The sequence below is a fragment of the Euwallacea similis genome, chromosome 14, assembly GCF_039881205.1.
Source record: "Euwallacea similis isolate ESF13 chromosome 14, ESF131.1, whole genome shotgun sequence".
Classification (NCBI taxonomy): Eukaryota; Metazoa; Arthropoda; class Insecta; order Coleoptera; family Curculionidae; genus Euwallacea; species Euwallacea similis.
This window is the reverse complement of record NC_089622.1, coordinates 4401465-4428843: the sequence shown is the minus strand read 5'-3', so window position 1 is coordinate 4428843 and position 27379 is coordinate 4401465. Positions and strand designations below refer to the sequence as shown.

The 27379-nt window shown below is 34.9% G+C and overlaps 1 protein-coding gene and 1 long non-coding RNA gene across 3 annotated transcripts in view; one reads left to right on the top strand and one right to left on the bottom strand.

Annotated features, from left to right (window-relative positions):
- LOC136413614 (jerky protein homolog-like) overlaps positions 1–27379 on the top strand; it is a 157129-nt gene that overhangs the window by 104491 nt on the left and 25259 nt on the right. The window lies entirely within an intron of this gene.
- LOC136413620 (uncharacterized) overlaps positions 9278–27379 on the bottom strand; it is a 48595-nt gene continuing 30493 nt past the window's right edge. For both annotated transcript variants that reach the window (XR_010752490.1, XR_010752491.1), the window contains one exon: positions 9278–9440. This is a non-coding gene — a long non-coding RNA (uncharacterized lncRNA). The remainder of the gene's footprint in view (positions 9441–27379) is intronic.

The following is a 27379-nucleotide window of genomic DNA, read 5'->3' as shown; positions in this document are numbered from 1 at the left end:
CATAATACATACGCAGGAATGTCTGAAGATGATCTTGATCCAGTCGATCAGAAACCCGAGCTTCCTTTGGATTGTGGTATTGGATATAATGTTGGGTGTCTAGTGGAAAAAGACAAGAACATCTTTTAGCATAAGGTACCAATTGTTCGATCGAGAACAAAAACCAGATCTCAAAATATTATAACCACGACTGCAGGAGTGATTGGAAATGCCAAAGGTGAAAAGACTATTCTTGAATGTTGGCAATTATACTTCCAAGATTTAGTTCTGGAAAAATTAGTACGACACACCAATATTTATATTACACTACTGAGGAGTAAATATTCCAGGGAAAGAGGTACTGCAGACACTGACTTGTGTGAAATAAAAGCGCTTCTTGGATTACTGTATTTATCTAGGATGTTACGTTCTTCGCATCTGAATCTAAGAGATTTATGGGATCAAGATGGCAGCGATACGGAGTATTTTTGTCTAACAATAGGTCTAAATCGCTTTCAATTTTTGTTGAGAGCATTGCAATTCGATAATATCACGAATAGGGAAACGAGGAAACTACTGGACAAACTGGCTCCTATTAGAGAGTTATATGAGGAATTCATTCAACAATGCAGGTCTTGTTATTCTGTAAGTGAATTTGTCACCATTAAGGAAATGCTTGAATCTTTTCGAGGTAGATGTGGGTTTAAGCAATACATCCCAAACAAACCCGCTAAATATGGATTAAAAATTCAAGCTCTAGTTGATGCGAAGTCGTTCTATACAGGGTGTCCCAGGGAAAAGTGTCCACCCTGAATATCTTCCTTGTTGTTCGTTAAAAAAAACGCTAAAACACGTCAACTTTGATAGGGAGGGGGACATCATTTGGTGAAAAAGTCGTTTTCAAAATGTCATCACTCTACCCCTGGAAGCTACCCCTTTGAAATTTTCAAAGTGAAAGAGGGGTTGTGTTATAACTCATTTGAAAGATAATTTTATTCTCTACATGGCCAAGCTTCTATTTTTTATTTTTGTACGTCGGTCTTGTAGAAATTAAACAAAAACCAAATAATTTAATTTTAACAATTTTACTTGTACTTTATTTATTTTATCGTAATAAATGTTGAATGTGACCTCCATTGACTTCCATGCACATGTAAGTGAATGGCCAGTCATTAGTACAGGATATGATATGAATGACATTTTTAATGAAGACGAAACAGGTTTGTTTTACAAAATGACTCCGGATAAGACCCTAAAATTTAAAGGCGAGAAATGTGCTGGTGGAAAGCAAAGCAAGGAAAGAATAACTGTCTGGGTTTGTGCTAATATGACTGGAACTGAAAAACATCCCTTGATGGTTATCGGTAAATCCAAATCGCCTAGATACTTAAAAAATAAAGGCAAGTTACCAGTCATCCATGAGTCGAATCAACGAGCATGGATGACTAGCGAAATTATTGAAGGATTATACAGGGTGGTCATTTAGTTCGGTCTCGAAAGATTACGGCTAAACAATTTAATATTTTGAATTTCTTTTTTTTGCGTTGTATAGAACTCGATTATAGGTACATTCTAAAATTGTTTTCGTTTTATACAGGGTGTTCTAAATAAGTGAAAAATATCAAAGTTATGTTTTTTTAAATAGAACACCCCATATATTAATATCGTTTTAGATTTCTTGAGAAAAATAAATGTAAGTTTCATTAAGATTTACTTGTCCTAAATCTTAAGGATTTCGAAATAATTAAGTTTTTTTAAAAAAATCATGCAATTTTAAAAACTTTGTTTTGAAGCAAGTTTAAACTGGAGTAAATCGAAATTCATACTAAACCTTAGATATGAGACGTATTTTATGCCAAAATTATTAAAATTGAAATATCTCATATACATCTCATACAGTCCGTCTAAAAAATAACATGAAAATTGCATTCTCTTAGAAGGGAAATAACTTGCTTAATTTAAATATTAGGTCGTGTAGTATGAAATGAGTAGATTCTCGAAATGCCACATTCAACTGCGAATAACTTCACTCTAAATCTATATTTGGACTTGACTTTTTTATGTGGAAAAGGCACATTCTTCCTCTTTCGATCAGAGTTTAAAGTGTTAAAAATTATTGAAAACTTTTATTTTTATAAAAATTTTTGTACAGCCATGCAAAATAGTGAAATTCGTGTGTTAATGAAATATGAGTTCCACCGTGGAACCACAACAGCTCAGACGGCTCGCAATATTAATGATGTGTTTGGTACTGAAGTCACTTCACAGCAAACAGTATCTCGTTGGTTCATGAAATTTCGTTCTGGCAATTTTGACCTGAACTAACCTGAACAAATGAACCACGTGGACGACCTGAAACTCAAGTGGATAACGATTATCTGAAAACCGTGGTGGAAGCGAATCCACGTCAAAGTGCAAGCGAATTATCGTTAATATTCAGTGTAACCAAAAAAACAATATTGACTCATTTGGCTGAAATTGGTAAGGTGAAAAAGCTAGACAAGTGGGTACCGCATGAGTTGAGCTACATACAGAAAGAACGACGTCTCGAAGCTTGTTCTTTGTTGTGCCGGTATAATAACGATCCATTTTTCAATCGGATTGTTACTTGTGATGAGAAATGGATCCTCTATGACAATACCAGACGTTCATCGCAGTGGTTGGATCAAGATGAACCACCAAAACATTGTGCGAAAAAAAATCTTCATCAAAAGAAGCTTATGGTGTCCGTTTGGTGGTCCTGACTTACCACTGATTACCACGTCTTTCAAAATTTGGATAACTTCTTGGTAGGAAAAACATTCAACTCCGACGAGGCTGTCAAAGCTGCCTTCCAAGAGTTTATCGACTCCCGGCCTGCAGGCTTTTACAGAAGGGGAATCAATGAACTTCCCGTTAAATGGCAGAAGTGTATTGATAATGGTGGTGCATATTTCGATTGACAATAAAAACATTTCATATGAAAAAAAAATTACTAAAGTTTCAATTCAATTCTACTCATTTCATACTACACGACCTAATAGATTTATTTCTTTCTGTGGTGTGTGAGACCGGCGCGACTAATCACGTTTATTTTTTAATTTTTCTGTTTCCTAATTGTAAGGTAGGTTTTTCGTACTTCTTTTCTGTAAATTGGGAATAGAAATGTATTAGGTGTACAACTTTGCTTCCGCCGTTTTTGAATAGATGTATGTAGCGGTAAGTAATGATCGAAATAAATAACCCCATGTGGGCATGCAGGAGCCTTGGGCACCTGTTAACATAACCTCATAAAAATATTAGTCTATTTGTGTCTTCATCATAAAGTTATTCGCAATTGAAAATGTCAGTGTACGAGCCAAATTCTCGTCATTTGCGGGAGGTTTTACTTTTCTGCTTCAATATGAAGAAATCTGCTGCTGAGGCTCATCGAATGCTCTCAGATACTTATGGGGAAGCCACTATTAGTGAAAGGACATGTCGTGAGTGGTTTCAGCGCTTCAAGAACGGTGATTTTCACGTCGAAGACCAACATAGCGGTGGAAGAAAGAAGGTTTTCCAAGATGCGAACTTGGAAGCATTACTTGACGAAGACTCGTGTCAAAGTCAACAAGAATTGGCACAATCATTGGGAGTGACTCAACAAACAATCTCAAAACGCCTCAAAGACATGGGAATGATTCAGAAGCAAGGATATTGGGTGCCGTACGAGTTGAAACCAAGAGATATTGACAGGCGTCTGTTCGCTTGTGAACAGTTGCTTGCAAGGCAAAGACGGAAGGGATTTCTGCATCGTATTGTGACTGGGGACGAGAAATGGGTTCATTACGATAATCCCAAACGCAAAAAGACTTGGGGATATCCCGGCCATGCTTCCACGTCGACGGCCAAACCGTCTATTCATGTTTCCAAAATCATGCTCTGTATTTGGTGGGATCAACTCGGCGTAATATATTATGAGCTGTTACAACCAACTGAAACAATCACAGGTGCTCTTTATCGAACCCAATTAATGCGTTTGAGCCGAGCATTGAAAAAGAAACGGCTGCAATACAACGAGAGACATGATAAAGTGATTTTGCAGCACGATAATGCTCGACCCCATGTTGCGCAAGTGGTCAAGAAATACTTGGAAACATTGAAATGGGAAGTCCTACCCCACCCGCCATATTCTCCTGACCTAGCTCCTTCTGATTATCACTTGTTTCGATCCATGGCACATGGGCTAGCTGACCAACACTTCCGGTCTTATGAAGAAGTAAGAAATTGGATAGAATCGTGGATCGCTTCAAAAGATGTCCAATTTTTTCAACACGGGATTCGTATGCTGCCCGAAAGATGGGAGAAAGTAGTGGCCAGCGATGGACAATACTTTGGATCCTAAAGGTATAATTAGTTTTTTACAATAAAATCGCGAAATTCGGAAAAAAAACGGCGGAAGCAAAGTTGTACACCTAATAACATGATTGTGTTTTAGCAATGAGGTCTTACGAAAAAAAGCAGGAACGCCTACAACTAATGTTAACAGAAATTATTAGCGACGGAGAGGGCCACGAAAATGTGTACGATGATCATTCCGATCCAGATCTGTCTGAGGAAGATGAGTTGGATCATATAGAACTGCAACATGACGACAGTGAGTCTGAGCAGGATATTTCTGACCATGAGCAAGCAACAGAAGAAAGCCACAGCAATAGATTATCATTTATAGAAAAAGATGAGGTTACGCTTTGGAGAAAATTTGCTTCGCAACCGACTTCAGTTAAAACACGGCAAAAAAATATTGTCAAACGTTTGCCGGGTTCCACATTAGCAACCAGAAACTTGTTAAGGCCACTGGAAATATGGAAATACTTCTTCAATGAAGAAATTATAGATATTATCGTGAAATACACCAACGAGTACATTGAAATTGTTGCTAACAATTTTGTTCGAAACAGAGATGCAGCTCTAACTGATCAAATTGAAATTCGTGCTTTGTTTGGCCTCATTTATATGGCTGGTATCTATCATGCAAATTGCCTGAATGGCGAAGATTTGTGGAATACTGATGGATCTGGTGTAGAAATTTTTCGCCTCACTATGAGCCTGCAGAGGTTTAGATTCCTAATTCGTTGTCTAAGATTTGACAGCAAAAAGACTCAAGCAATGCGAAGGGCAACAGATAAATTGGCTCCCATACGCGATCTTTTCGACCGATTCGTTTCTAATTGCCAGAACGGTTACCATCACTCAGAATTTGTGACCGTGGATGAGATGCTTTTAGGATTCTGAGGAAAGTGTAGATTTCGTCAGTACATTCCTTCGAAACCGAACAAATACGGGTTAAAAATTCTAGCCTTATGTGATGCTAAAATGTTTTACACAAGCAAGATGGAAATTTACGTCGGAACATAACCTGAAGGGCCATACAGAGCTTCGAATAGTCCTTATGATGTTGTTCTACGACTGTGTGAACACATTTCGGGATCAGGACGTAATATTACGATGGACAACTGTTTCACCTCTATACAACTCGTAAAGAAATTACTCAATGATCATAACCTCACAGTAATTGGAACCATAAAAAAAACAAAAGGGAGTTGCCTTCAGAGTTTTCTCAACCAGCTATCCGACCAGAACGTACCAGTATGTTTGCATTTTCGAAAGAGTGTACTCTAGTCTCTTATGTTCCCAAGAAGAAAAAAAACGTGCTGTTACTTTCTAGCATGCACGACCATGATAAAATCGATGCAACAACAGATGCCCAGAAACCAGTAATTATTACAGATTACAATAGCAGTAAAGGGGGTGTAGATACTGTTGATAAATTGACCTCAAGCTACAACTGTTCCAGAAACACGCGTAGATGGCCAATGGTCATTTTCTACTCCCTCTTGAATATAGCTGGCATCAATTCGCAAGTGATCTATGTTTCAAACAAGTCTCACATTACAATTTTAAGAAGACACTTTTTAAGACAATTGGCTAATGATTTACTCAAGCCCCATTTACAAGTACGTTCTGCTATGAAGAATATTCCGCGAAGCGTAAGATTGAGATTGCAAGAACTTTCTGGTGTCAATATCGAGACTGATGCCCTACAAAATGTTTTACCAGGAAAGTGTGCCTACTGTACATCGAAAAAAAATCGCAAAACCCGCTTCCAGTGCTATAAGTGTAATAAATATACAGTCAGGGGCAAAATTGTGGGTACGGCGCAAAAACAGAATTAAATTGTTTAAAAAGTAAAAAATGCATATTGTTTGGGATGAAGTAATTATGGTGGAGGAATTATTATAGACCGACAAAGAGGTTGTTTACTTTATGTCGCTATCCCAATTTGCCAATTTCGCACAACTGATGAAACATCCAAATAATGCACGTGTGAGTGCGGTCATAATTGTGGGTACGGTATCAGTTTATAGGCAAGCGTCGACGAACGCTGGTATGAGACGGTAGTTGTAAGGTGTAATATTTATTTATTTACTTATCCCTTCATTTATCCAGTTATTTAGCAAAGACATGGCTCCGAGAAAAGAATTTAGTTTAGATATCAGACAAAGAGTTGTTGAAGATAGAGAAACTGGTCTAAGTTATGGCGAAGTGGCGAAAAAATACAAAATATCGAAGAACGCAGTGGTCAGAATATGTAAAAAGTTTAAAGATACAAAAACACTTGAAAACAGACCAGGGCATGGTAGAAAAAGGAAGACATCAGTAAGGGACGATATACGGATAGTACGAGAAATTAAAAAAAAACCTGATCTGTCCGCGCGCGAAGTGCGGGAAGCCGTTAATTTGAATGTATCACTTAAAACAATTCGTAGGAGAATTGTCGAAACGGGAAGAGGTAGCTTTTTGGCAGGTAAGAAACCATTTATTAGCCAAAGAAACAAACAAAGAAGATTGCAATTTGCACAAAAATATTTAGCAAAGCCAATGGCCTTCTGGAAGTCGGTTATTTGGACAGATGAAAGCAAATTTGAACTGTTTGGGCACAAAAAAAGGAAAAGAGTATGGAGAAAAGCAGGCGAGGCATACAAAGAAGGCATGGTTCAAAGTACGGTGAAACATGGAGGAGGCAATATTTTAGTATGGGGATGTTTCAGTTATGGTGGCGTTGGTAATCTTGTAAAAATTGACGGCACAATGACAGGAGCCTCATACGTAAACATCGTACGAGATAATTTGCAAGTTTCAGCGGAAAAAATGGGGCTTGGGGATTTCATTTTACAACAAGATAATGACCCCAAGCACACATCTAAAATTGCAAAAACATATTTTGCAGAAGCAGAAATCCAATGTCTTGAGTGGCCTGCTCAAAGTCCAGATTTAAATCCAATAGAGAATTTGTGGTCATTGCTCGATGAAAACATAACACGAACAAACGTTACAAACAAGACATCACTGTACAACCAATTATTAGTAGCCTGGAACAACATCGACCAAATATTTATTGAAAAACTAATAGACAGTATTCTCCGTCGGCTTCAAACTGTTGTGGATGCAAAAGGAGGATGGACCAAATATTAATTCTATTTAATTAATAAAGTTTTGTAACTTGCATATTAGAAATTAAACAATTAATTTACTGTACCCATAATTTTGTCCCTCCTATTCAGTCAATCTATAAAAAATTCTGTCCTGTAAAAGCAACTTGTGGCACTATATATAGATATTTTATGCATTAAAGTATATTAGATTATGTCTTTGTAATTTTTGAGAAAAATAACATTAACCAAAAATGTTTACATGATACCCACAATTTTGTCCCCGACTGTATGCGCTTGGAGCATATTATTGGGGTTTGCAAAGAGTGTCAAGAAAATGCAGTGAACCAATTTTAAAAATGTTTGGGTTACATTTTATCTATAGTCAAAGTGTTACATTTTTGTTTAATTCGTAGTTTATATTATTACCCGTTTTTGTTTTTTTTTTATATATGTTTACTAAAGAAAAGAGTTGAAGAAAAACCACACTTTAAACACTTTCATTTATATTTTAAAAAATGTGCCAAATGTATTTAATTTTGCTCTTTCTAGTCAATCATTGTGTTATTAAAATGTCCCCATATGTAATTTTTGAAAATTATGTTACACAATTTTTTGGGGGGTTAATTACAATATACGGTCTCTAAGACCGACGCGACTACTCACGTTTTAAAATTTGGCGCGACTACTGGATGGTTAAGAGTTCAAAGTTATCCTCGCCCCTCCCTCAGGTTGGAGGGTTGAGAAGTCATTGTTGGTGTCATTCAGTGAGCCCCTTCAAAAAAAAAAAAATCTCATTTGGAACTTTTTTCAATCTGATACGTAATTTTTGAGATATTACGATTTATTAGGTTAACTGGATCCCCTGGTAGATTAGATACTTTAAGATTTCTTTGGATCATCAGGAGAAAGCTTGGATACCCCATGTAGTATATCAAAATTGTATTGTAGTTACCCTGGCGATCAAATAGACAAAAAAGTGCTCACAAATTCAAGTCACCGATGGTTTGTAAAAATCTTAATCTTTAATGACTTATTTATGTAATATCGAATTATGTGATCATAGTCCAACACAATAGCCTTAACCCAACATCCAATTCTTATCTCAGACGAATCTTGTTATTGAGCCTGTGACGCAATTTGTCAACATTTTAGTTTCTGTTAAATTTCGATTCCAACTGAATTTCAATAAACAGAAGCTGTTGGATAAACACAACAGTTATTTCTGAAATTAATAATCAGCTTCAATTAAAACATACATTTTACGTGGAAAGTAAAAACTGTGTATTGTCCAGTATTATTAATCCACAAGGCAGTTATGCATCACACCTGATATTAATTTCAGTATTTACGTTGATATTTAAAATTTGTTCCTGGTATAACTTTCTGTCGTCATGCCTATCAGGAATTGAATAATACCTTCAAAAATTAATTACTGAAGTGCGAATGAAAAGTCGGATTAATTTATCAACACACTTAATGTTCGAAATATGAGTGAAGATAATTTTACTTAGTTTTCTTCAGTTACAGACTTTTTCGCTAGCTTCAAGTTTAAGATTTTTTTCTTCGTCCACTCCGAGTGTCAACTTCAGCAAAGCTACTCAGTTCACCTTGCATTCCACTGACACTTCTGGAATGGCACCAACACCAATCTCCGTTCTCTTTAACTGATGATTGTTCACAATTTTTCAACTCTGGAATCGAGTACGTTTGGGTTAGCATGTAGGTATCTGTGGAATAACTAAGCATATTGATCATCTTTTCGACACTTGCTAATTTTCATCAAATAAAATACACTTCCTCAGAACTCCTTTAGAAATAGTATATTATTGAATAAAACAACCAGCAAATACAGCACTTTTATTCGTAATTTATCAATACAACATAAGTATAGTATTCATTTAATTGAGTATTGCAATTTACGATCCTGGAAAAATTCATCGTGTCTCTCATATCAATCGCTGTACTGGCTGAATGCTTCTCGTTCATGTATGAAAGAAGAGCTCGTATCTGTAAACATAAAAGCAACATTCAACCACATTTATAATTGCAATAAAACTCCAAAAATTAAACCGAAATATTTGTAGGAACTTATACATGTTAAATTTCGTTAACGAAGTGGAGGGACAAACGCACAATTTGTGAGTTGATTTTTATTTATAACTTTAATGTCACTGAAATTTTTAGCTTATGGACAACTTTATAATCTATGCCGTAAAGTTTCTCAATTCATCGGCAAAATTTGCAAAGTAAAAATATTCCTGGAGTCAAACATTATTTTAAAATCACAAACTTTTCTGTGGTAAGTACACCCCTGATCACTCGTGTCAAAAGGATTTTCTGCAATTTAGAAACTTTCTTATGGCTTAAGTGTTTACGATATCATTCAAGTACTATTTATAGATATCACATGTTTACTCTAATTCGCCTCTATTAAAACAATTTTGCAAGACAAAATTTAAGAAAATTGAGATTATAGCATTTACCACAATATGCAGTGACTAATTTGTAGCGCTTTAATAGCATATTCTTCGACCAAAAATAATAAGGTAAGAAGTTCACATAAACATAGATCCACAAATGCATCGTTTCGGAGGCCTAGAAAATTAAAATTAAAATTTTTGTTTTCATTTTTCCTTTATGGCATGGCGTTAGTTAGCTTAAATTTGGAATATAGTTAACTTATCAGAATTTACATCATCAGATATGGTGGCAGAAAAAAATTTGCGTACAAATACCAGAAAATGTTTTAACTGTTACATTTTATTACATATTTTTTTATTTTAAAACATTACATTTTTATGTTTTAAAACAAATCAAAATTAGCATTATAATATCTTATGTTGAATTGACTAGATACATAATTATGTAAATAAATCTTACTTATTTAAAACGTTTAACCCTTCGTTTCACGTGTGGGTAATTTTTTACACGTTTTCACGGGTGAGGCCAGTCAGGATCAATTCAATATATAATATGTTTTGTTAAAATTTTGAAATGGGAAAAAACTAATATAAATCTATTATTTCTACCACTTCTTAGTTTGCCTTAACTAAATTTGAGAAAGGAATAGTTTTATCCGATTCCAGAATTATATATACAAGGTGATTCACGTAACTGTTTGCATATAAAGAAGCCGTTAGAATTTTGGGAACGCATTATTTGGACGGACGAAAGTAAATTTAATGTTTAGGATGCAGACAGAAAGTGTATCGTATGGAGAAAACCAAATTCGGAAATGGATCTAAAACATTTAAAATCAACTGTAAAACACGGGGGGTTGCAATGTAATGATATGAGGGTCAACGGCAGCAAATAGGTTGGGAAATTAGAGTTCATTAATTGTATTATGGATCGTTTTGTTTATTTAGATATTTTGAAAAGAAAATTGAGATCTTCATCAGAAAGGTTGGGTTTAGAAAGCAATTATATTTTTCAACAAGACAACGATCCAAAACATTTTGCTAACATTATCAGAGGATATTTACTCTATAAAACTCCTAAGCAGTTATATACTCCTTCTCAATCCCCAGATCTAAACACAATAGAACATTTATGGGAGTTACTGACCAGAAAAGTTCGCCAACACCAACTAACTTCTAAAGTTATATCTAAAGACAAATTAGTAGAAGAATAGTCCAAAATCACCCGCAATGAAACAAGTAAGTTAGTCCACTCAATGCTGAATAGGTTACGAGAAGTAATCAGATTAAAGAGCGGTCCAACTTAGTATTGAAAATGATCACATTTTTCTAAAAAATTATATTCTTTTGTACGCAAATTTTTCTTGTTGATAATTTAATTTCTGCTCAATTTTGGTTAATAAAATTTAAACGTTTTAGATAAATAAGATTTATTTGTATACTTATGTATCTAGTCAACTCAACATAAAATGTTATAATGGTAATTTTAATTTGTTTTCAAATATTTAAATAAAATATACTGCGTGACAAAGAAAGGTAAACACCCATTAAAGATAATTTTATTTTAATTTTTTTTTTGTACGTGTTCAGTACCACATACTTATTCAATGATTACATTTTCAGCAAGATCAGAGGAAGAACTTCATTTCTTTTTTCCATAGTGTGTTGAGGATCCACGGTTCCTTACACACTCATTGATATGCCTGGGCTCGGATCTAATAAGATTGTCAATGTCTTCTTGAGGTATCTCATTCCAGGCAATCTGAACTTCATGAGTAAGGGCTGCTAAAGTCTGTGGAGGGTGCTGTAAATTAAACAGTCTGCGGCCAATCATGTCCCAGACATGTTCAATAGGAGACAGATCCGGTGATCGAGGTGGCCAGGGTAAAGGGTTGATTTGATGTTGATCCATGAACGTTATTGTTTGCCTAGCAACATGAGGTCTAGCATTGTTTTGCTGGAAAATAGCGTTCGGGATAGTTCGAAAATATGGAATCACATATGGCTCCAACACTTCTTGGATATAGCGTTGGGCAGTCATGTTGCCTCTAATGAAAACTAGGGGTGACCTGCTACCATACGCGATAGCACCCCATACCATAACGCCTACAGTACGGTGGACATGACGCTCTCTGTCAAATTGTGGATCTCGCCTTTCACCCCGTCGCCTTCTCACCCTTGTCCGACCGTCGTTCATCCCCAGACAGAAGCGGGATTCATCACTAAAGATCACCTGAATCCATTCTTGGTCCCACTGAATCCTCTCTCTACACCATTGTAAGCGGTTAGATCGATGTTCGCAAGTGAGAGGCAGCACCCAATGCGGACGATAGGACAAAAGGCCAAAACTTCGTATCCGGCGATATACTGTACGCATACCAACCCTATTCCCATGTTCTTCAAACCACTGATTTGCAATAGCTCGACTGCTGCTGTGGTTCCTCTGAGTCGCCCAGTGCCTCTGGCTCTGTGCCTACGGCCTTCCTGAGTCCACGCCTGGTAACACCGCACTATGATTTCTAAGGATCTATTAGTTCTTCTAGACACTTCTCTGACCGACAGACCTGCTTCGCGCAACCCAACAATCCGCCCCCTCTCAAAGTCACTAAGCTGACGGATCTGTTCAATTCTACGCACTCTAGGCGTAATGAGTAAAAATTATGACCGATTGCAACACACTTCACAAAAGTTGCGATGCAAATGTGAACAAAAATGTTTAAACAAAATTTTATTTTTTTAAGGAACGACCCATGGAAACTTAAAAAAAAATTAACAGATAAACTTGAAATTTTGATCATTTCTTTCTTTTTTTGAGATAAGTCAACATGGAAAAAATTATCAAAATAAAATGGTTTTTAATGGGTGTTTACCTTTCTTTGTCACGTAGTATACGTATGCGTTTAGAATTTAACATTTATCTTTACAAACTCAATATAGATAATGCTCTGTGTGTATCATGACATAGGTTTAGTAGTTGGCGTTCATCTTGCTTATTGAATAAAGTAGTTCTAATACAGATTGAGTAAAAGTAATATGTTTTATCATAATGTAATTTCGACATGTTCTATGTGTTCTATGTATTAGGTTATTAAGGATGAAATGTTCGATTTCTTTAGGTACTAAGTTTGACAATCGATAAACTCTGTAACGTTATTTTGACAGTTTGCGGTTTTAATTTATTATGAAAGTATATCATTTCATTATCAAACGCATTTTCTCGTTTGCGATTACCTTTCAAATTATCTGTATTAGAGCCATTTTTGTAAAATCATGCAGAAGTCGAAAATTCGTGTCATTTTTGAATATGAATTTCGTCATGGAAACAATGCATCGCAGACAGCTCGTAACATCAGCCAGGTTTTTGGCGAAAATGTGACTAATGAACGCACAGTACATCAATGGTTTAAGAAGTTTCATTCCGGCGATTTAATCTTGAAAATGAACCTCGCGGTAGGCCTATGACCAAGGTGGACAATGATGAGCTGAAGATTGTAGTGGAAGCAGATACTTCTCAAATTACTCGTGAATTAGCGGCAAGGTTTCATGTTACTATTCCAACAATCTTGAACCATTTGAAACAAATTGGCAAAGTAAAGAAGCCGGATCGATGGGTTCCGCATGAACTAAACGAGCGTCAGAAGTACCAACGCCTCGAAATTTGTCTTTCTTTGCTGTCACGGCATAAAGTTAAACCATTTTTAATCACCCTGTTAGTAAAAATTTGTGTTTATTGGTGTTCTGTGCTGTCAAACATTTTCAAATAAACTATAACTGAATAAATGCCAAAAAGAATTCGAGCTATGATTAAGTCAAAGAGTGATATTACTCCATATTAAAATCTAACTTTTCTAGCTGTGCCATTTTATAATTGCCAAAGAAAATGATCATTTTTTTCTGAAAATTCATGAAAATATAAAATGTATTGTGATTTTTGTGTCGTTTCATAGTAAAAATTATTATTATATATTAGCTAATTACAATGTTTCAATTTGCTCGTCATTAGATAATTAATGACTCCTGAAATATTTTTAAAATAATCAAATTTGTTCTATCCCACTATACAGTTATTAGGGTTCGTAGTCCCAGAAGAAGCCGACCTGACATCTAGATGGCGATTTTTTTCTTAAAAATTTGCCTATATTACAAAGCCCTAATTTTAAAAAGCTTATGTCTAAGGTTTGAGGGTGCTATGTTAACTTGTGTTTATTTTGAAGCCGTTTTTAGCGAACGCTTATAGAATTTTGTGAACAAGGAAAAAATTGGTCATCGATACATACTTCAATACTTTTATTTGAAAGGTCTTAGTCTATCTAACATCAAAGCGGCGTTAAGATTCTACTCTGAGGGAATCTGGTCCTTCGTTAACAACTGTAAAATATTGGATGGCAGAGTTTAAACGTGGTCGTACGAGCTGCCAAGATGAACTCCACAGTGATCGACCCAATGAGGTAACCACTCAACAAATTCTGGTGAAAATTTACAAAACTATGCTGAAAAGCTGTCAGCTAAAATTGTGCGAATTATAATAGAAGACATGATAGACATTTCAAAAAGTACTGTACATTGCATTTTAGCCGAACAATTGGATATAAGCAAACTGTATGTAAGATGGATGCCGCGATTACATACAATTGAACAAAAACAGCGCCGTGAGAATGTTTCAAGGAAGTATTTAGCAAAATTTCGCAGCAATAAAGCTGAGTTTTTGCGTCGATTCATTACTGTTTATTCGTGAATTCGTGATACCAAGATGTTGATTGGACGTGGTTAAATTCTTGATACGTCTAGTTAGCAATGGACTGGATGATTGCGAAGGACCACCCTGACTTCGCGATCTCAGAGACACCGTGTTCGTGCAAATGAAGATAACAAAAAAACCCTTTTAACTGTAACTAAGGTTTATTGTTCATCAGCAATTTCGAGCAATTTAGCAAAAGGAGTAACAACTTTCCGTGATAAGTTAACTAGTATACTAATTAAACGTGTATAGGAACCGTGAGTAAAGTATTCGCGTACGAGTAATGTGCAAAGTACGGAATTAAGAGTCAACGGAGACACACAAGAAGAGAGAGATTTTTCTTCTTGCAAAACCTTTAATACTAAAGTTGATGGTAAGCACACATAGGCGTACCAAAAACTAGGAGGGCATCATCGGCACTTCTTCTAGATCTGTCCTTGTAGCTTGCCTAACTTTAACAGTATAATTAGGTTTTATTAGAGGGCAGTTAAGACCAGAATCAAGAACGTGCAAAATTCTGATACACGCAAAAGAGCGGCGAGAAGGTTTATTACACAGTTAATTAGTTCAAACGAAATGCGTACCAACATCTGGTCATACGGGCAAAGTGGCAAAAAAACTATAATGTTCATAAGCGTAGCACACGAGTTCCTTACATACTAATCACGGATTTAATTCTAGGCTTATGTAGAATACAATTTATCGAACTAATAGATTAAATCAATTATCGGATATTCTGTTCTCTAGCCCTAACAATAACCATGGATGAAACATGAGTCCATCATTTCACACCTGAGATGAAAAAACAGTCAAAACAATGGACTCAAACAGGAGAAACGGTTCCAAAGAAGGCGAAATCTGTTTTATCTGCACGAAAGGTGATTGCGTCAGTTTTTTGGGATACACCTGGGATAATTTTTATTGACTACCTCCCTAAAAGAAAAACAATAAACGGTGAACATTATACAAATTTATTGCAGCGCTTGAGCGAAGTAATTACGAAAAAACGGCCGCATTTGACGAAAAAGAAAATCTTGTTTCATTAAAACAACGAAACAGTCCACATTTTCGTCATCACGATAGTCAAAATCAATCAACTTCGTTTCAAACTTTTCCCTCATCCACCCTATTCGCCAGAATTAGCCCCTTCAGATTATTTTTTATTTTCAAACTTGAAAAACTAGCTCAGTAGAAAGAGATTTGCCAATAATAAAGAGGTGGAGTCCGAGGTTGATGCCTATTTTGAAACATTTGAAGCTTCTTATTATAAATAGGGTATAGAAACCATAGAATATCGCTGGGAAAAGTGTGTTCATCTCAAAGGAGACTATATTGAGATATAATGTAATATTTTCCATTTTTTTTTTCTTTAACCCAGATATGCCCAGCATTTTTTTTTTTTTTTTAATGAACTATTTGATATTATAAAACCCATTGACATAAAATTAAGTAGAACATTTTTTTTTAAATATTATTGTAGCCAATACATAAATAATAGGTGTCCTTTGAACAGTGGACATACACACAGCAAATTAATATCAAACTAAATCACTATCTTGTTTTTATTAGGTTGTTCGATAATTAATGTCGTTTTATTTTCATAGGTGACTTAATTTATACATATCGAATAGTAGTGATCCCATCGTTTATATTATTATATGCCATTTTAAAGGTTATGTTTTAAACTTTTTTCGATCGAAAATTGAACGTGATTAATAAACAAGAAGTTGTTTAAAATTTAAGTTGAAGATAGACAATCACCTCACCAAACGCATTAACATATGCGATTCTTTGCTGAATCGTAACCAAAACGACCCATTTCTAAAAAGAGTCATAACGGCTGATGAAAAATGTATTATCTACGATAATGTAGTCCGAAAACGATCATGGACCAAACGAGATGAACCTGCACAATCGATGTCCAAAGCCAATATTCATCAAAAGAAGATTATGCTATCTTTGTAGTGGGACTACAAGGGTATTCTTTATTTTGAACTGCTTCCGAGAAACCAAACTATTGATTCGAATGTTTACTGTCGTCAGCTATCGAAATTGAATGAAGAAATCAAAAGAAAACGTCCTGAACTCGCCAATTGCAAAGGGGTACTATTCCATCATGATAACGCTAGACCCCATACGTATTTAATAACGCGTCAAAAATTATTGAAACTAAATTAGGAACTGATACCTCATCCACCACATAGCCCTAACTTGAAACCATCAGATTATTATTTGTTTCGTTCTCTTTAAAATCATTTGAATGGTAAAAATTTCGATTCTGATCAAGCCGTTAAAAATGAGTTAAATACATTTTTTACTTCTAAAAATCAAGGCTTTTTCGAACGCGGAATTTTCCAATTTGCCGAAAGATGGCAAAAGGTCATCCAATAAGATGGCCACTACATCATTGATTAATATTTATTACTAATATAAATATATTCACTTTGAAAAAACATAAAAAATACGACATTAATTATCGAACAACCCAATAGTATTTTATTATACGAAACACTGTAACATAGCACATATTGTATTTAAAATAGTATAACATTTACGATAGTGTGTGGTATTGTTACAAAACAGCGCACGTGAAGAGCTACTTTACATTTGCGGCACTTTGTGGAAACCTTCTTATGACATATTCTACATCGCGTCTGTTTGTCTTGTACTTCAATTAGATGATCTAATCTGTCATATCTTAACTCTATATTTTCTAAGGCTGAAGGTGTATGAAATATTTTGCACAAATTGATTCCTCTATCTTCTTTGTTATTCTGAATCAGAATTGTTGCAACATTTCTGCGAAAACCAAATGGTATAGCTTGCCTCCTTGTTTGCGATGAAGTTGCCATGAATTTTGTTCTGCAGCGTCAAGCAAATGAGTTATAAGAGGAAAGTACTATTTTTTACCCCTAATACTTATTCGGTATAAACTAATATTTTGGTCACTTCGATCTATACCTCCCATATTAGTGTTATAGTTTTTTATGCTGTGTGGCTGCTTCACTGGTAATCTCTTTCTTTCTTTCTGTGAATAGCGTGAAACTTGATGCAAAGGGAATACACCGTAAAAGTTTGAAGCCATGTATATTGTTATCAGACCATTTAACAACGACTATAGAGTTGTCACTAATTACTCTCAAATCGTAGTTTCCACAATGTTTTTTTAGTTCAGCATCAGAAGCCAACTGACAATTTCCCAATCGATTTTTCTTTATGGTACTCGTGCACTTTACGCCTTTTTCTGTAAGTACGCTAATTAAAGGTAATATAATAAAAAATTTGTCAAAATAAATACTATATGAAAGTTCACATTTCGAAAATATAATGTCAGTATACTCTAAAACAACAGAGGGTCCCAAACCTAAGTTTTTGTAACAATTCTTTATCTCAGATTTTGCACCTTAATATGGTTCATACCACAGGATATAACCACTAGCAGAAGCTCCTACCCATAGTTTATACCCGTATCTCAGTGGCTTGCCTTACATGAATTGTTTACAACTGTGTTTACCGAAATAAGGCACCATAGCTTCATCGACACAGTGAAACTGGTCAATAGGAGCGAACTCTAGAAATCAAGTGTTCATTTTATCAAAGAAGGGCCGAATCTTGGTAAATTTGTCGTTTTTGTCTATATCATTGTTATCGCAATAATGTATGTTGGATAAAATATGTTCGAATTGACTTCTGGACATAGAATCGGATACAATGATATTGTGGCAATCTGGAGAAATTTCCCAAAACATTCTTCTTCTTAGAATTGAAATATAGCCACTCAACAGCAAAATTCCAATAAAAACTTTAATTTCTTCTGTGGTAATATCGGCGCTTGCTTTACTAGCTGCGTATTTATTTGTGCAAGTAATAAACATATTGATTATTTCCTTATCCAAAAAATGTTCAAATAGCTGTATTGGAGATGAATTATTAGAAGGTAATAAGAAGTTAGGTCATTCAACATCAAGATCCACATTTTCTACAATATCACATTTCTCCCACTTATATTGTCTTTTCTTTATTTCATCATAATGATATTTTGATAAAAGTCTATAGCGGAGTTCAGGCAATGGAATTTTATCTTCATCTTCCCATTTATCGTCTTCGTCCATGTTCTGCTATTCAAATAGTTCAGCTTGAGCTCGAAGTTGCGAACCCGGTAAATTATTGACATCAACAATATCTTCATCGCCTGAATCTTCATCAGTTAACACATCGCACGAATTAGTAGGCGGCATAATTGCAACATCAATTGGAGTTTCATAATTTTCTTCGTCTTCCTCTATTATCGAAAGAAGATCTGCAAACATCGCTCTCCTAAAAATGTATTTGTATTAGCCTACTGTCCTTCTACAAGGACACCCATAATTATACTCATGTAGAACTATAACTTCTTAAAATTGTTCAACAGAAATTTATAACAATTATTTGTAAATAGTATTTCTTTTAATTTAACAACATTTAGTACAAATCTAGAGCAAAACTTCAGAATAAACTTACCATATAATCTTGAAGCCGCAGTGAACATCCATTATCACTTTTTAAATACTAAACATTACACAAAAGCCACCAAATCAATAGGGTATTTGACAGTAGAATAATAGGTTATGTTTAAAAATAAGAGAATAGAGTGCTGCCATCTATTGGAAACTATCTAATTTAATACTAAAGCAATTTAAACAGTGATGTTTAAAGCGTCCTTCTAGAAGAATAATGGACATATCTGGGTTAAGTGTTAGGTCGGGTACTTCTGAGATTATCCTTCTATATTCCCATATACAATGTAACCCTTAGTCCCAATTGAACTTCTGATGTAAGTTCATATTGTATTTCATCTATCGCAATACTTGCGCCTTTATTCAATAACTCTATAGAAAGTTACAAATTAACATCAATCAACTTCTTTCGGAAATAAATTTGTATTTAAAAATTGTCTTCGATTTTTGGAATTTTATTGAAGTACTTGGTTGGATTCAAAATATTACCAACGCGCAATCAAAGTCAGAATTCGGTTTATTTTAACGATTTACGATATATCAAACGTAAAAAATGAAAGGATGTGTGTAGAGTTTCAAAGCCCCCTTTCTCGTCTTTGCTGGCAATAGCTGTTTAAGCTGAAAAGACCAATATGTCTCGCAAACCGAAACTTTTAGATTTTATACTTGAATCTCTGAATGCACGAAATGATACAAGCGCCATGGGACTAGCAAAAGTGGTCCACAGTCAGAATACTATCTATTAGTGTTTGAAAGGGGTAAGGTGATGAATAAAAATGACGTCAAGACAGGGATTAAATGAGGGGATATTAAGTGGAAATACAGTTATAAATCGTGATTAAGAATATCCGATTTTAAAAAATTATGTTTATTCCCAATGGAGGCTAAGTTACAATTGCCCTCATTCATTAAACATTTAAATTACCTTCACCTTGCAAAAGATAACACGCGGGTTTCTATGGAAATGCAAGTTAGCAGTTTTATGGGAACTATTGCTTGAAATGAGTCTTGGAATTAAATATGAAATTTGATTACGTTGCATTTGCCTGAGAATGCAACTATAGAGCGATTTTTGAAAAGCAAAATTAAGTTTTAAATAGTTTTTAGGTGGGTGACGAGCGAGAACGTTCTCAACCCAGATATTAAATAAGAAGGATAGTAAATGAAAATGAAATTATTTTTACAAGGCAAAATTACGTTTTTAACCCTCGATTAAGCGCGTGGACTACAATTATAATCCCGGCATTTTCTTACAGTAGCCATTTGAAGAATAATTTGTATTCAGGGCTATCGGTTCGAGTAGCTGTCGATAATATACGAGGTCTGACAATGAAATTCCCGGAAAGCACAATTGCCTCTTACATAAACTAATTTAAGTCGAACTATCGCACTTGCCATGAACTTATATGTCTCTACTATTGGTCTGATTGATGAAATCAAAATCAAGTTATTAGCTGTCAAACTATAGCATTTATAGCAACAAGACCATTTTTTCTGTCGGTCGCAAAAATGTTCGAACAGCGCGTTAAATTCTGTGTTAAATTAGGCAAAAGTGCAACTGAGACTTTAGAAGTGCTAAGAGTAGCATATGGCGAGGCTGCTATGAAGAAATCTGCAGTGTTTGAATGGCATAAGAGATTCAAAGAAGGACGAGAAAACGTGAAAGATGATGAAAGGTCCGGGCGTCCGAAAACTCATTGAACGTGTGAAAATATGGAAAAGGTACAACAACTAGTGAGATCTGATAGACGGCTGAGTACACGGGTTATTGCAGAGGAATTAAATTTAGACAGGGAAACAGTAAGAAAGATTTTGACCGAAGATTTAGAAATGAGAAAAGTGTCAGCGAAGATGATTCCAAGAATTTTGTCTGACGAATAAAAGAGGAATACTTTGAAGGCAATCATAGAAATTAATTTGTATAGATGTAAATAAAGTGTTTATGAGTTCATACCGGGAATTTTATTGTCAGACCTCGTATATCCATGTTTCTATTTAGTATGAAGTTAGACGGGAGCATGTTCTACTGGAAGAAAGAACACAACTCAGCGTCCTGCCAAGGATCACGGGGACGGATAGAAAAGCCGCCAGAAAAGAAACCATTCGAAAATGGCAGGAACGCTGGACGAAAGAAAAGGGTCAGTAGACTAAGAAATTACTACAGTTGAACTCGTCTATTATGGGCTCACTTATAATGGACAACTTTTGAGTTTCCGTTTCTAAGTACATTTTAACCAATGTAATTTAGTTCGGATATAATGGACTCGGTTATAATGGACTTTCGATTATAATGGACCTAAAATACAACAAAATCCACTATAAACGAGTGTTATTTTAGGAAAAATCCCGATTTTAGAATCTATCTGTTTTTATATTTTGTGTCTATTTAAAGGTTAGTGTTAAGGCTTGCTCTTGTATATACAAATTATAAGTTATCCAGATGCAACGCCTATCCAACTCGTACCTTTGTCAGCGATTATTGAGGTTTTACCCGTTACTTCCCGATAAGGGAAGTGATATTCCAGCGGCACTCTTTGTCGGTTTCTTGATCACACTCACTGGTGCCTTTATCACCATTTTTTTATTTTGACTGGATAAGGCAAGATTATTGCTTTGTACGACTTGCGAGCGTCGTCTTTGATGCTGAAGGTATTCTGAATACGACATTCGACATTCTACGACATTCTAGAATGTGCCATATGATGTATTTAAGCTTTTGCAGCTGAAGAAAGACGCCTTTTATCCATTGTCCATCGCGTGATTTTCATTTATTTACCTCTCGAATTAAGTTGTTAAGTTAAAGAACGAATCTCCAACAGTTGCGTTAGGTTAAATTTAACCAACAGAACATTTTGTGTTGTTGTGTAAAAAGAAACAATGGAAAAAAATAAACGTCGTGCAATTTCACTGATTGAAAAACTATCCATCATCAACGAAATTGAAAATGGAATTCCGCAAATCGAACTATCTAAAAAATTATGTTTAAATAAACAAACAATTTCAAATATCTGGAGACAGCGGGATAAAATTAAAAATCATTTAAAAAATAATAGTGAATCAAAAAAGAAAGTGCGAGCAAGTACACATCAAAAAATTGATCAAATGCTTTATAAGTGGGTTCTCCAAAAACGTGCAAATAAAATTCCTATAACAGGAGATATGTTAAAACTGCAAGCGGAAGCTTTCGGTCAGCAGAGTAGTGATGTTTTCAAATGTACCACTGGATGGATAGACCGTTTCAAAAAACGACATAATGTGGTTGTTGGCAAAATTTCGGGTCAGGCTGCATCTGTAAATATTGGAGAAACCAACAGTTGGCTTTCATCAGTCTGGCCTTTATTGTGCAAAGATTATGAAGAAAACGACATATTCAATGCAGACTAAACTGGCATTTTTTATAAAATGACTCCTGACAAAACATTGATGGTAGGGGCGAAAAATGTGTTGGTGGAAAACTTTCAAAAGACGGGTTTACAGTGTTAGTTTGTGCAAACTTGGATGGGTCTGAAAAACCAAAATTACTTGTTATAGGTACGTCAATATGAATACATACATATTTATTTATTTCAATTATTTTATAAACACTTACATTGTAGGCAAGTTTCAAAAACCGAGATGCTTAAAAAATTGTAAAACATTACGCACAGATTACACCGCAAATAAAAAGGCCAGGATGACTTCAAAATTTTTTGAAGATTATCTTATAAAATAGGATCAAAGCCTTTTCCATCAAATGAGAAAATATTGTTGCTTGTAGATAATTGTTCAGCGCATCCTCGTCCTCAGTTACGGAACATTAAACTTGAATTTTTCCCGCCAAATTCAAATGCAGTTTTGCAACCGATGGATCAAGGGCTGATATGGAGTCTTAAGCAAGCTTACAGAAAAGATATGTTGAGAAAAATTATTCAGATGCAGGAAGTTAATGACATTAAAAACTTGACAGTTTTGGATGCTATGAACATTTTGTCTTTGGCTTGGGAGTCAGTTCCTTCAAAAATAATTCAGAATTGTTTTCGACACGCCGGATTGATAAAAGGGGCAACTGTAATACAAGAAGAAAAACAAGAAGAAAATTGGTCTCCAGAAGATGAAATTCCATTACGTGAATGGATTAAAATTCAAAATCTTTTAAGTTTTAACAGTAATGATCAGTTTTTAGACTATGTACGAGTTGATGCTAATCTTAAAACTACTCAGGAATTAACTGATCAAGAAATTGTTGAAGATATTTCTTGCAATGAAAATACCGATTTGAATGAGATAGAAAAAGTAAATGATGACGAAATCGAAGAAGTGACTGAATTAGAGGCTATGAAATCACTTTAAACATTACGGAAAATACTTCCAGCAAAGAGATTCTCAAGACAAAGTTCTTAAACAATTAAATAAGTTGAAATTACCTTTGATAGAAAAATATTTCAACAACAAATTAAAGCAAACCAAAATAATGGATTTTATTTAAGATTAACTTTATATGCATTATATGTATATTTTTGTATATGTATGCATTATATATAATACATGCATATTTACTTAAAAAATGTATACGTAGTTTTATGTATCTGTATACGATTAGTTTGTTTTATTATGTTGTATAATATATTATTATACAGGGTATTTCAAATTCGACCCTCACCATTGGGATCTCGGAAACTAGAGGAGATACGAAAAAGTTTAAATGGGGGCAAAGTTGCGCAATCTAGTGCTTGATCGAATACCGTTTTCAAAATTTTAATTTTCCGAGTACTTCCGAAGATATCCGAGAAAAACTAAAAATTGGAGAATCCATTTTTATTTTTTTTTAGCGTTACTTGACAAGAAAGGTTAAATCCGTAAGCACATTTTCATTGTCACTTTTTCTCAGCTACACAATGACATATTCAAATTTGCGATCCGACGTTTCGTCTTTCGGCTACCATCATCAACTTTATTTTTTCTTATGGGCCCCATATTGGATTTTTCGACAAAAAAATAGTGTGTTTCATTCTGAATTCATTGATATAGAATTTCTTATAATTTACTTTTTTAAAAGCCGAAATATTTAAATATAAAGAAATATTACATAGTTGGCCTTGACTCCATCGAAAGACTTTCTTTTGTTCGCGTTATATGACAGAACTTCTCAAACGAATTTAGAGCGTGTGCAGATTTCCAATGAAAATGAGTTTCCGAAGTGAAGAAAAACGAGATATGTTAAGACTTTATTACAAATTTGATAGGAACAGTACGAAAACAGCTCAAATGTATTTTGAGTTATATCCGGAAAGACAACAGCCGCATAGAACATTATTTAAAACTTTGGACGAACATTTAGCTGAGTTTGGTGTTTTTGAAAAATCTAGGATGAAGTATGGAAGCAGAATGAAAGAAGATACTAGAAATAACCTACTGGCAGAGACAAAACTAAATTATTATTAAATGATACAACAAGTGTTCAGATTGACGACCTTCCTCCTGCATACATAAACGAACACGTCTATTTAAATTAGTGACAGCCCTAATAATATTTCTCCTTCTGATTACTCTACATTGTGTAATGATGTTTTCTCTAAGTTCTTCTATTGTGTTATAATCTCGATTCTCATATATTCTATTTTTCAAAGTGCCCCACAAAAAAGTCGTCAATTTGAGCACTTGTTGTAACATTTAATAATAATTTAGTTTTGTCTCTGCCAGTAGGTTATTTCTAGTATCTTCTTTCATTCTGCTTCCATACTTCATCTTAGGTTTTTCAAAAGCACCAAACTCAGCTAAATGTTCGTCCAAAGTTTTAAATAATGTTCTATGCGGCTGTTGTCTTTCCGGATATAACTCAAAATACATTTGAGCTGTTTTCGTACTGTTCCTATCAAATTTGTAATAAAGTCTTAACATATCTCGTTTTTCTTCACTTCGGAAACTCATTTTCATTGGAAATCTGCACACGCTCTAAATTCGTTTGAGAAGTTCTGTCATATAACGCGAACAAAAGAAAGTCTTTCGATGGAGTCAAGGCCAACTATGTAATATTTCTTTTTATTTAAATATTTCGGCTTTTAAAAAAGTAAATTATAAGAAGTTCTATATCAATGAATTCAGAATGAAACGCACTATTTTTTTGTCGAAAAATCCAATATGGCGCCCATAAGAAAAAATAAAGTTGATGATGGTAGCCGAAAGGCGAAACGTCGGATCGCAAATTTGAATATGTCATTGTGTAGCTGAGAAAAAGTGACAATGAAAATGTGCTTACGGATTTAACCTTTCTTGTCAAATAACGCTAAAAAAAAATAAAAATGGATTCTCCAATTTTTAGTTTTTCTCGGATATCTTCGGAAGTACTCGGAAAATTAAAATTTTGAAAACGGTATTCGATCAAGCACTAGATTGCGCAACTTTGCCCCCATTTAAACTTTTTCGTATCTCCTCTAGTTTCCGAGATCCCAATGGTGAGGGTCGAATTTGAAATACCCTGTATATTATGTATTATAGATGCATACATACATTTTTTTTAAATTATTTGTGATACTAAGTGAAATAAAAAAAACTTTTAATTTTTTAGCTTGCATTTATATGTTTTTTTTAATCACTTTTTAAAATTGTTTCGTTTATAATGGACTTTGGCTATAATGGACTTATTGGGGTAAACCCCTGGAGTCCATTATAACCGAGTTCAACTGTATTATTAAGAATGAATCCCTAATGACGACGTCTGAGTCTCATGTAAACACAGACACCTGTATTATTACTTAACTCGGGCACTGAGCAGACACGAAAGTTTCAGGATTTTCACCCACTGCATAGGAAAAACGGAGCCAGAATGCGGTACCTGCGGAATCGAAGACACCGCAGAACATTGCATTTTCCGCTTATCCGTTTTCAAAACTCACAGAAATGAGTTGCGAATGTGTGTGAACCCACTAACACTGGAGTTTTTAATCGAGGCAATCCTTGAACCTAAAGTCAAATAGGTAAATGCAGCAACGTCATTTTCGAAATTGTAAGAGAAGAAGAGAGAATGGAACGCAGCTCCCGTGTAGCATAGTTCTTTGAAAATACTCGGAAAAAGCATAAATCTAAAGGACAAAAAGGGAAGATATCTTCCGCTCTTTTTCAAGAATAAAACAATAGTTTCAAGAATAGACTCAATTCAAAATTTCACCGTAAAAATATCTGTACCCGAATTGTTCAGACAAAAGGGTTTCATTTACGAATTCTTCTTGACATTAATCTCGACATCATACGATTGGCCCCAAACGTAAACGGACTGTAACCTAGAAACCGCGCGAGGAACCGGTGTAGGTATCCTTCAGTTCCGGGACGATAGCCACAACTAAACAATTAGTTAGAGGCACCTGATTCGTTGGGTCCTTCTCAAAATTCAAGGGAAAAACTCTATTTTTCAGAGATATCTTGTGTTTTCTAGACGAAATGGTGGATGGTATTTATTCACTGACACTGTGGAGACTACGAAGCTAGCAAGTAAGAAAAAACTAAAGTTGTTAGGTCCTCGAGGGGTCGAATTGGTCTCAGTGACAACTAAATTCGAAAATTTATCAATGAGGTTTTTTCCAAAATTCTGAGGGAACCTAAATAGAATAAGAGGGCCAGAACGTTTTAGTGGCGTCAAGATTATTTTTGAAAGATGGGGCAAACTGGAAAAACCGATTGTGAGGGCTAAAGCATCGGCGAATCAAATAAGAAATAGAGATTACACGAAGGGAGTGCAGTAACCCGATCGCTGATGGGGAAAAAATCCTGGCGCTGATGGATGGAAGAACTTGCAAAAAATAAGCAGGGAAAAGTAAAATGAAATCGATTTTCTTCATTTTCTCGCCGTCGAACGAAAATCCATTTTTTACAAGCTAGCACGTCGGGAATTTAATCTTAAAAAAAACACCGAAACTTCCGCCGTTTTATCCCACCGGACAGTTCCAGATCGGCTAAAGATACGTGCAATCTTAAGAGTTTTTAGTGGATAGGCGCAGTAGGCGAATCCTACACTATTCAGCCGCCAGAACAACAGACTCGATGTCTTTTTTCCTCGGTAAAAAAAAAAGATAGAAGTAGGTGCGTTTGTCAGATTAAAAGACCACCAAAGACGTCTGAACTACATTTGTAATCTACGAGTCTTATCACGTAATATTTTCGCAGTACACCCCCAACTACAATAGCAAACATGCAGAAAAGAATAAGAAAAGTACTTAATTCTGTTACTCTCTTAACATTACCTAATGTATTGTCTGTATTTGTCTGTTTTCATAGATACGTCTATCATATCCGAAATTATAAAGTGGAATTAAGGATTCA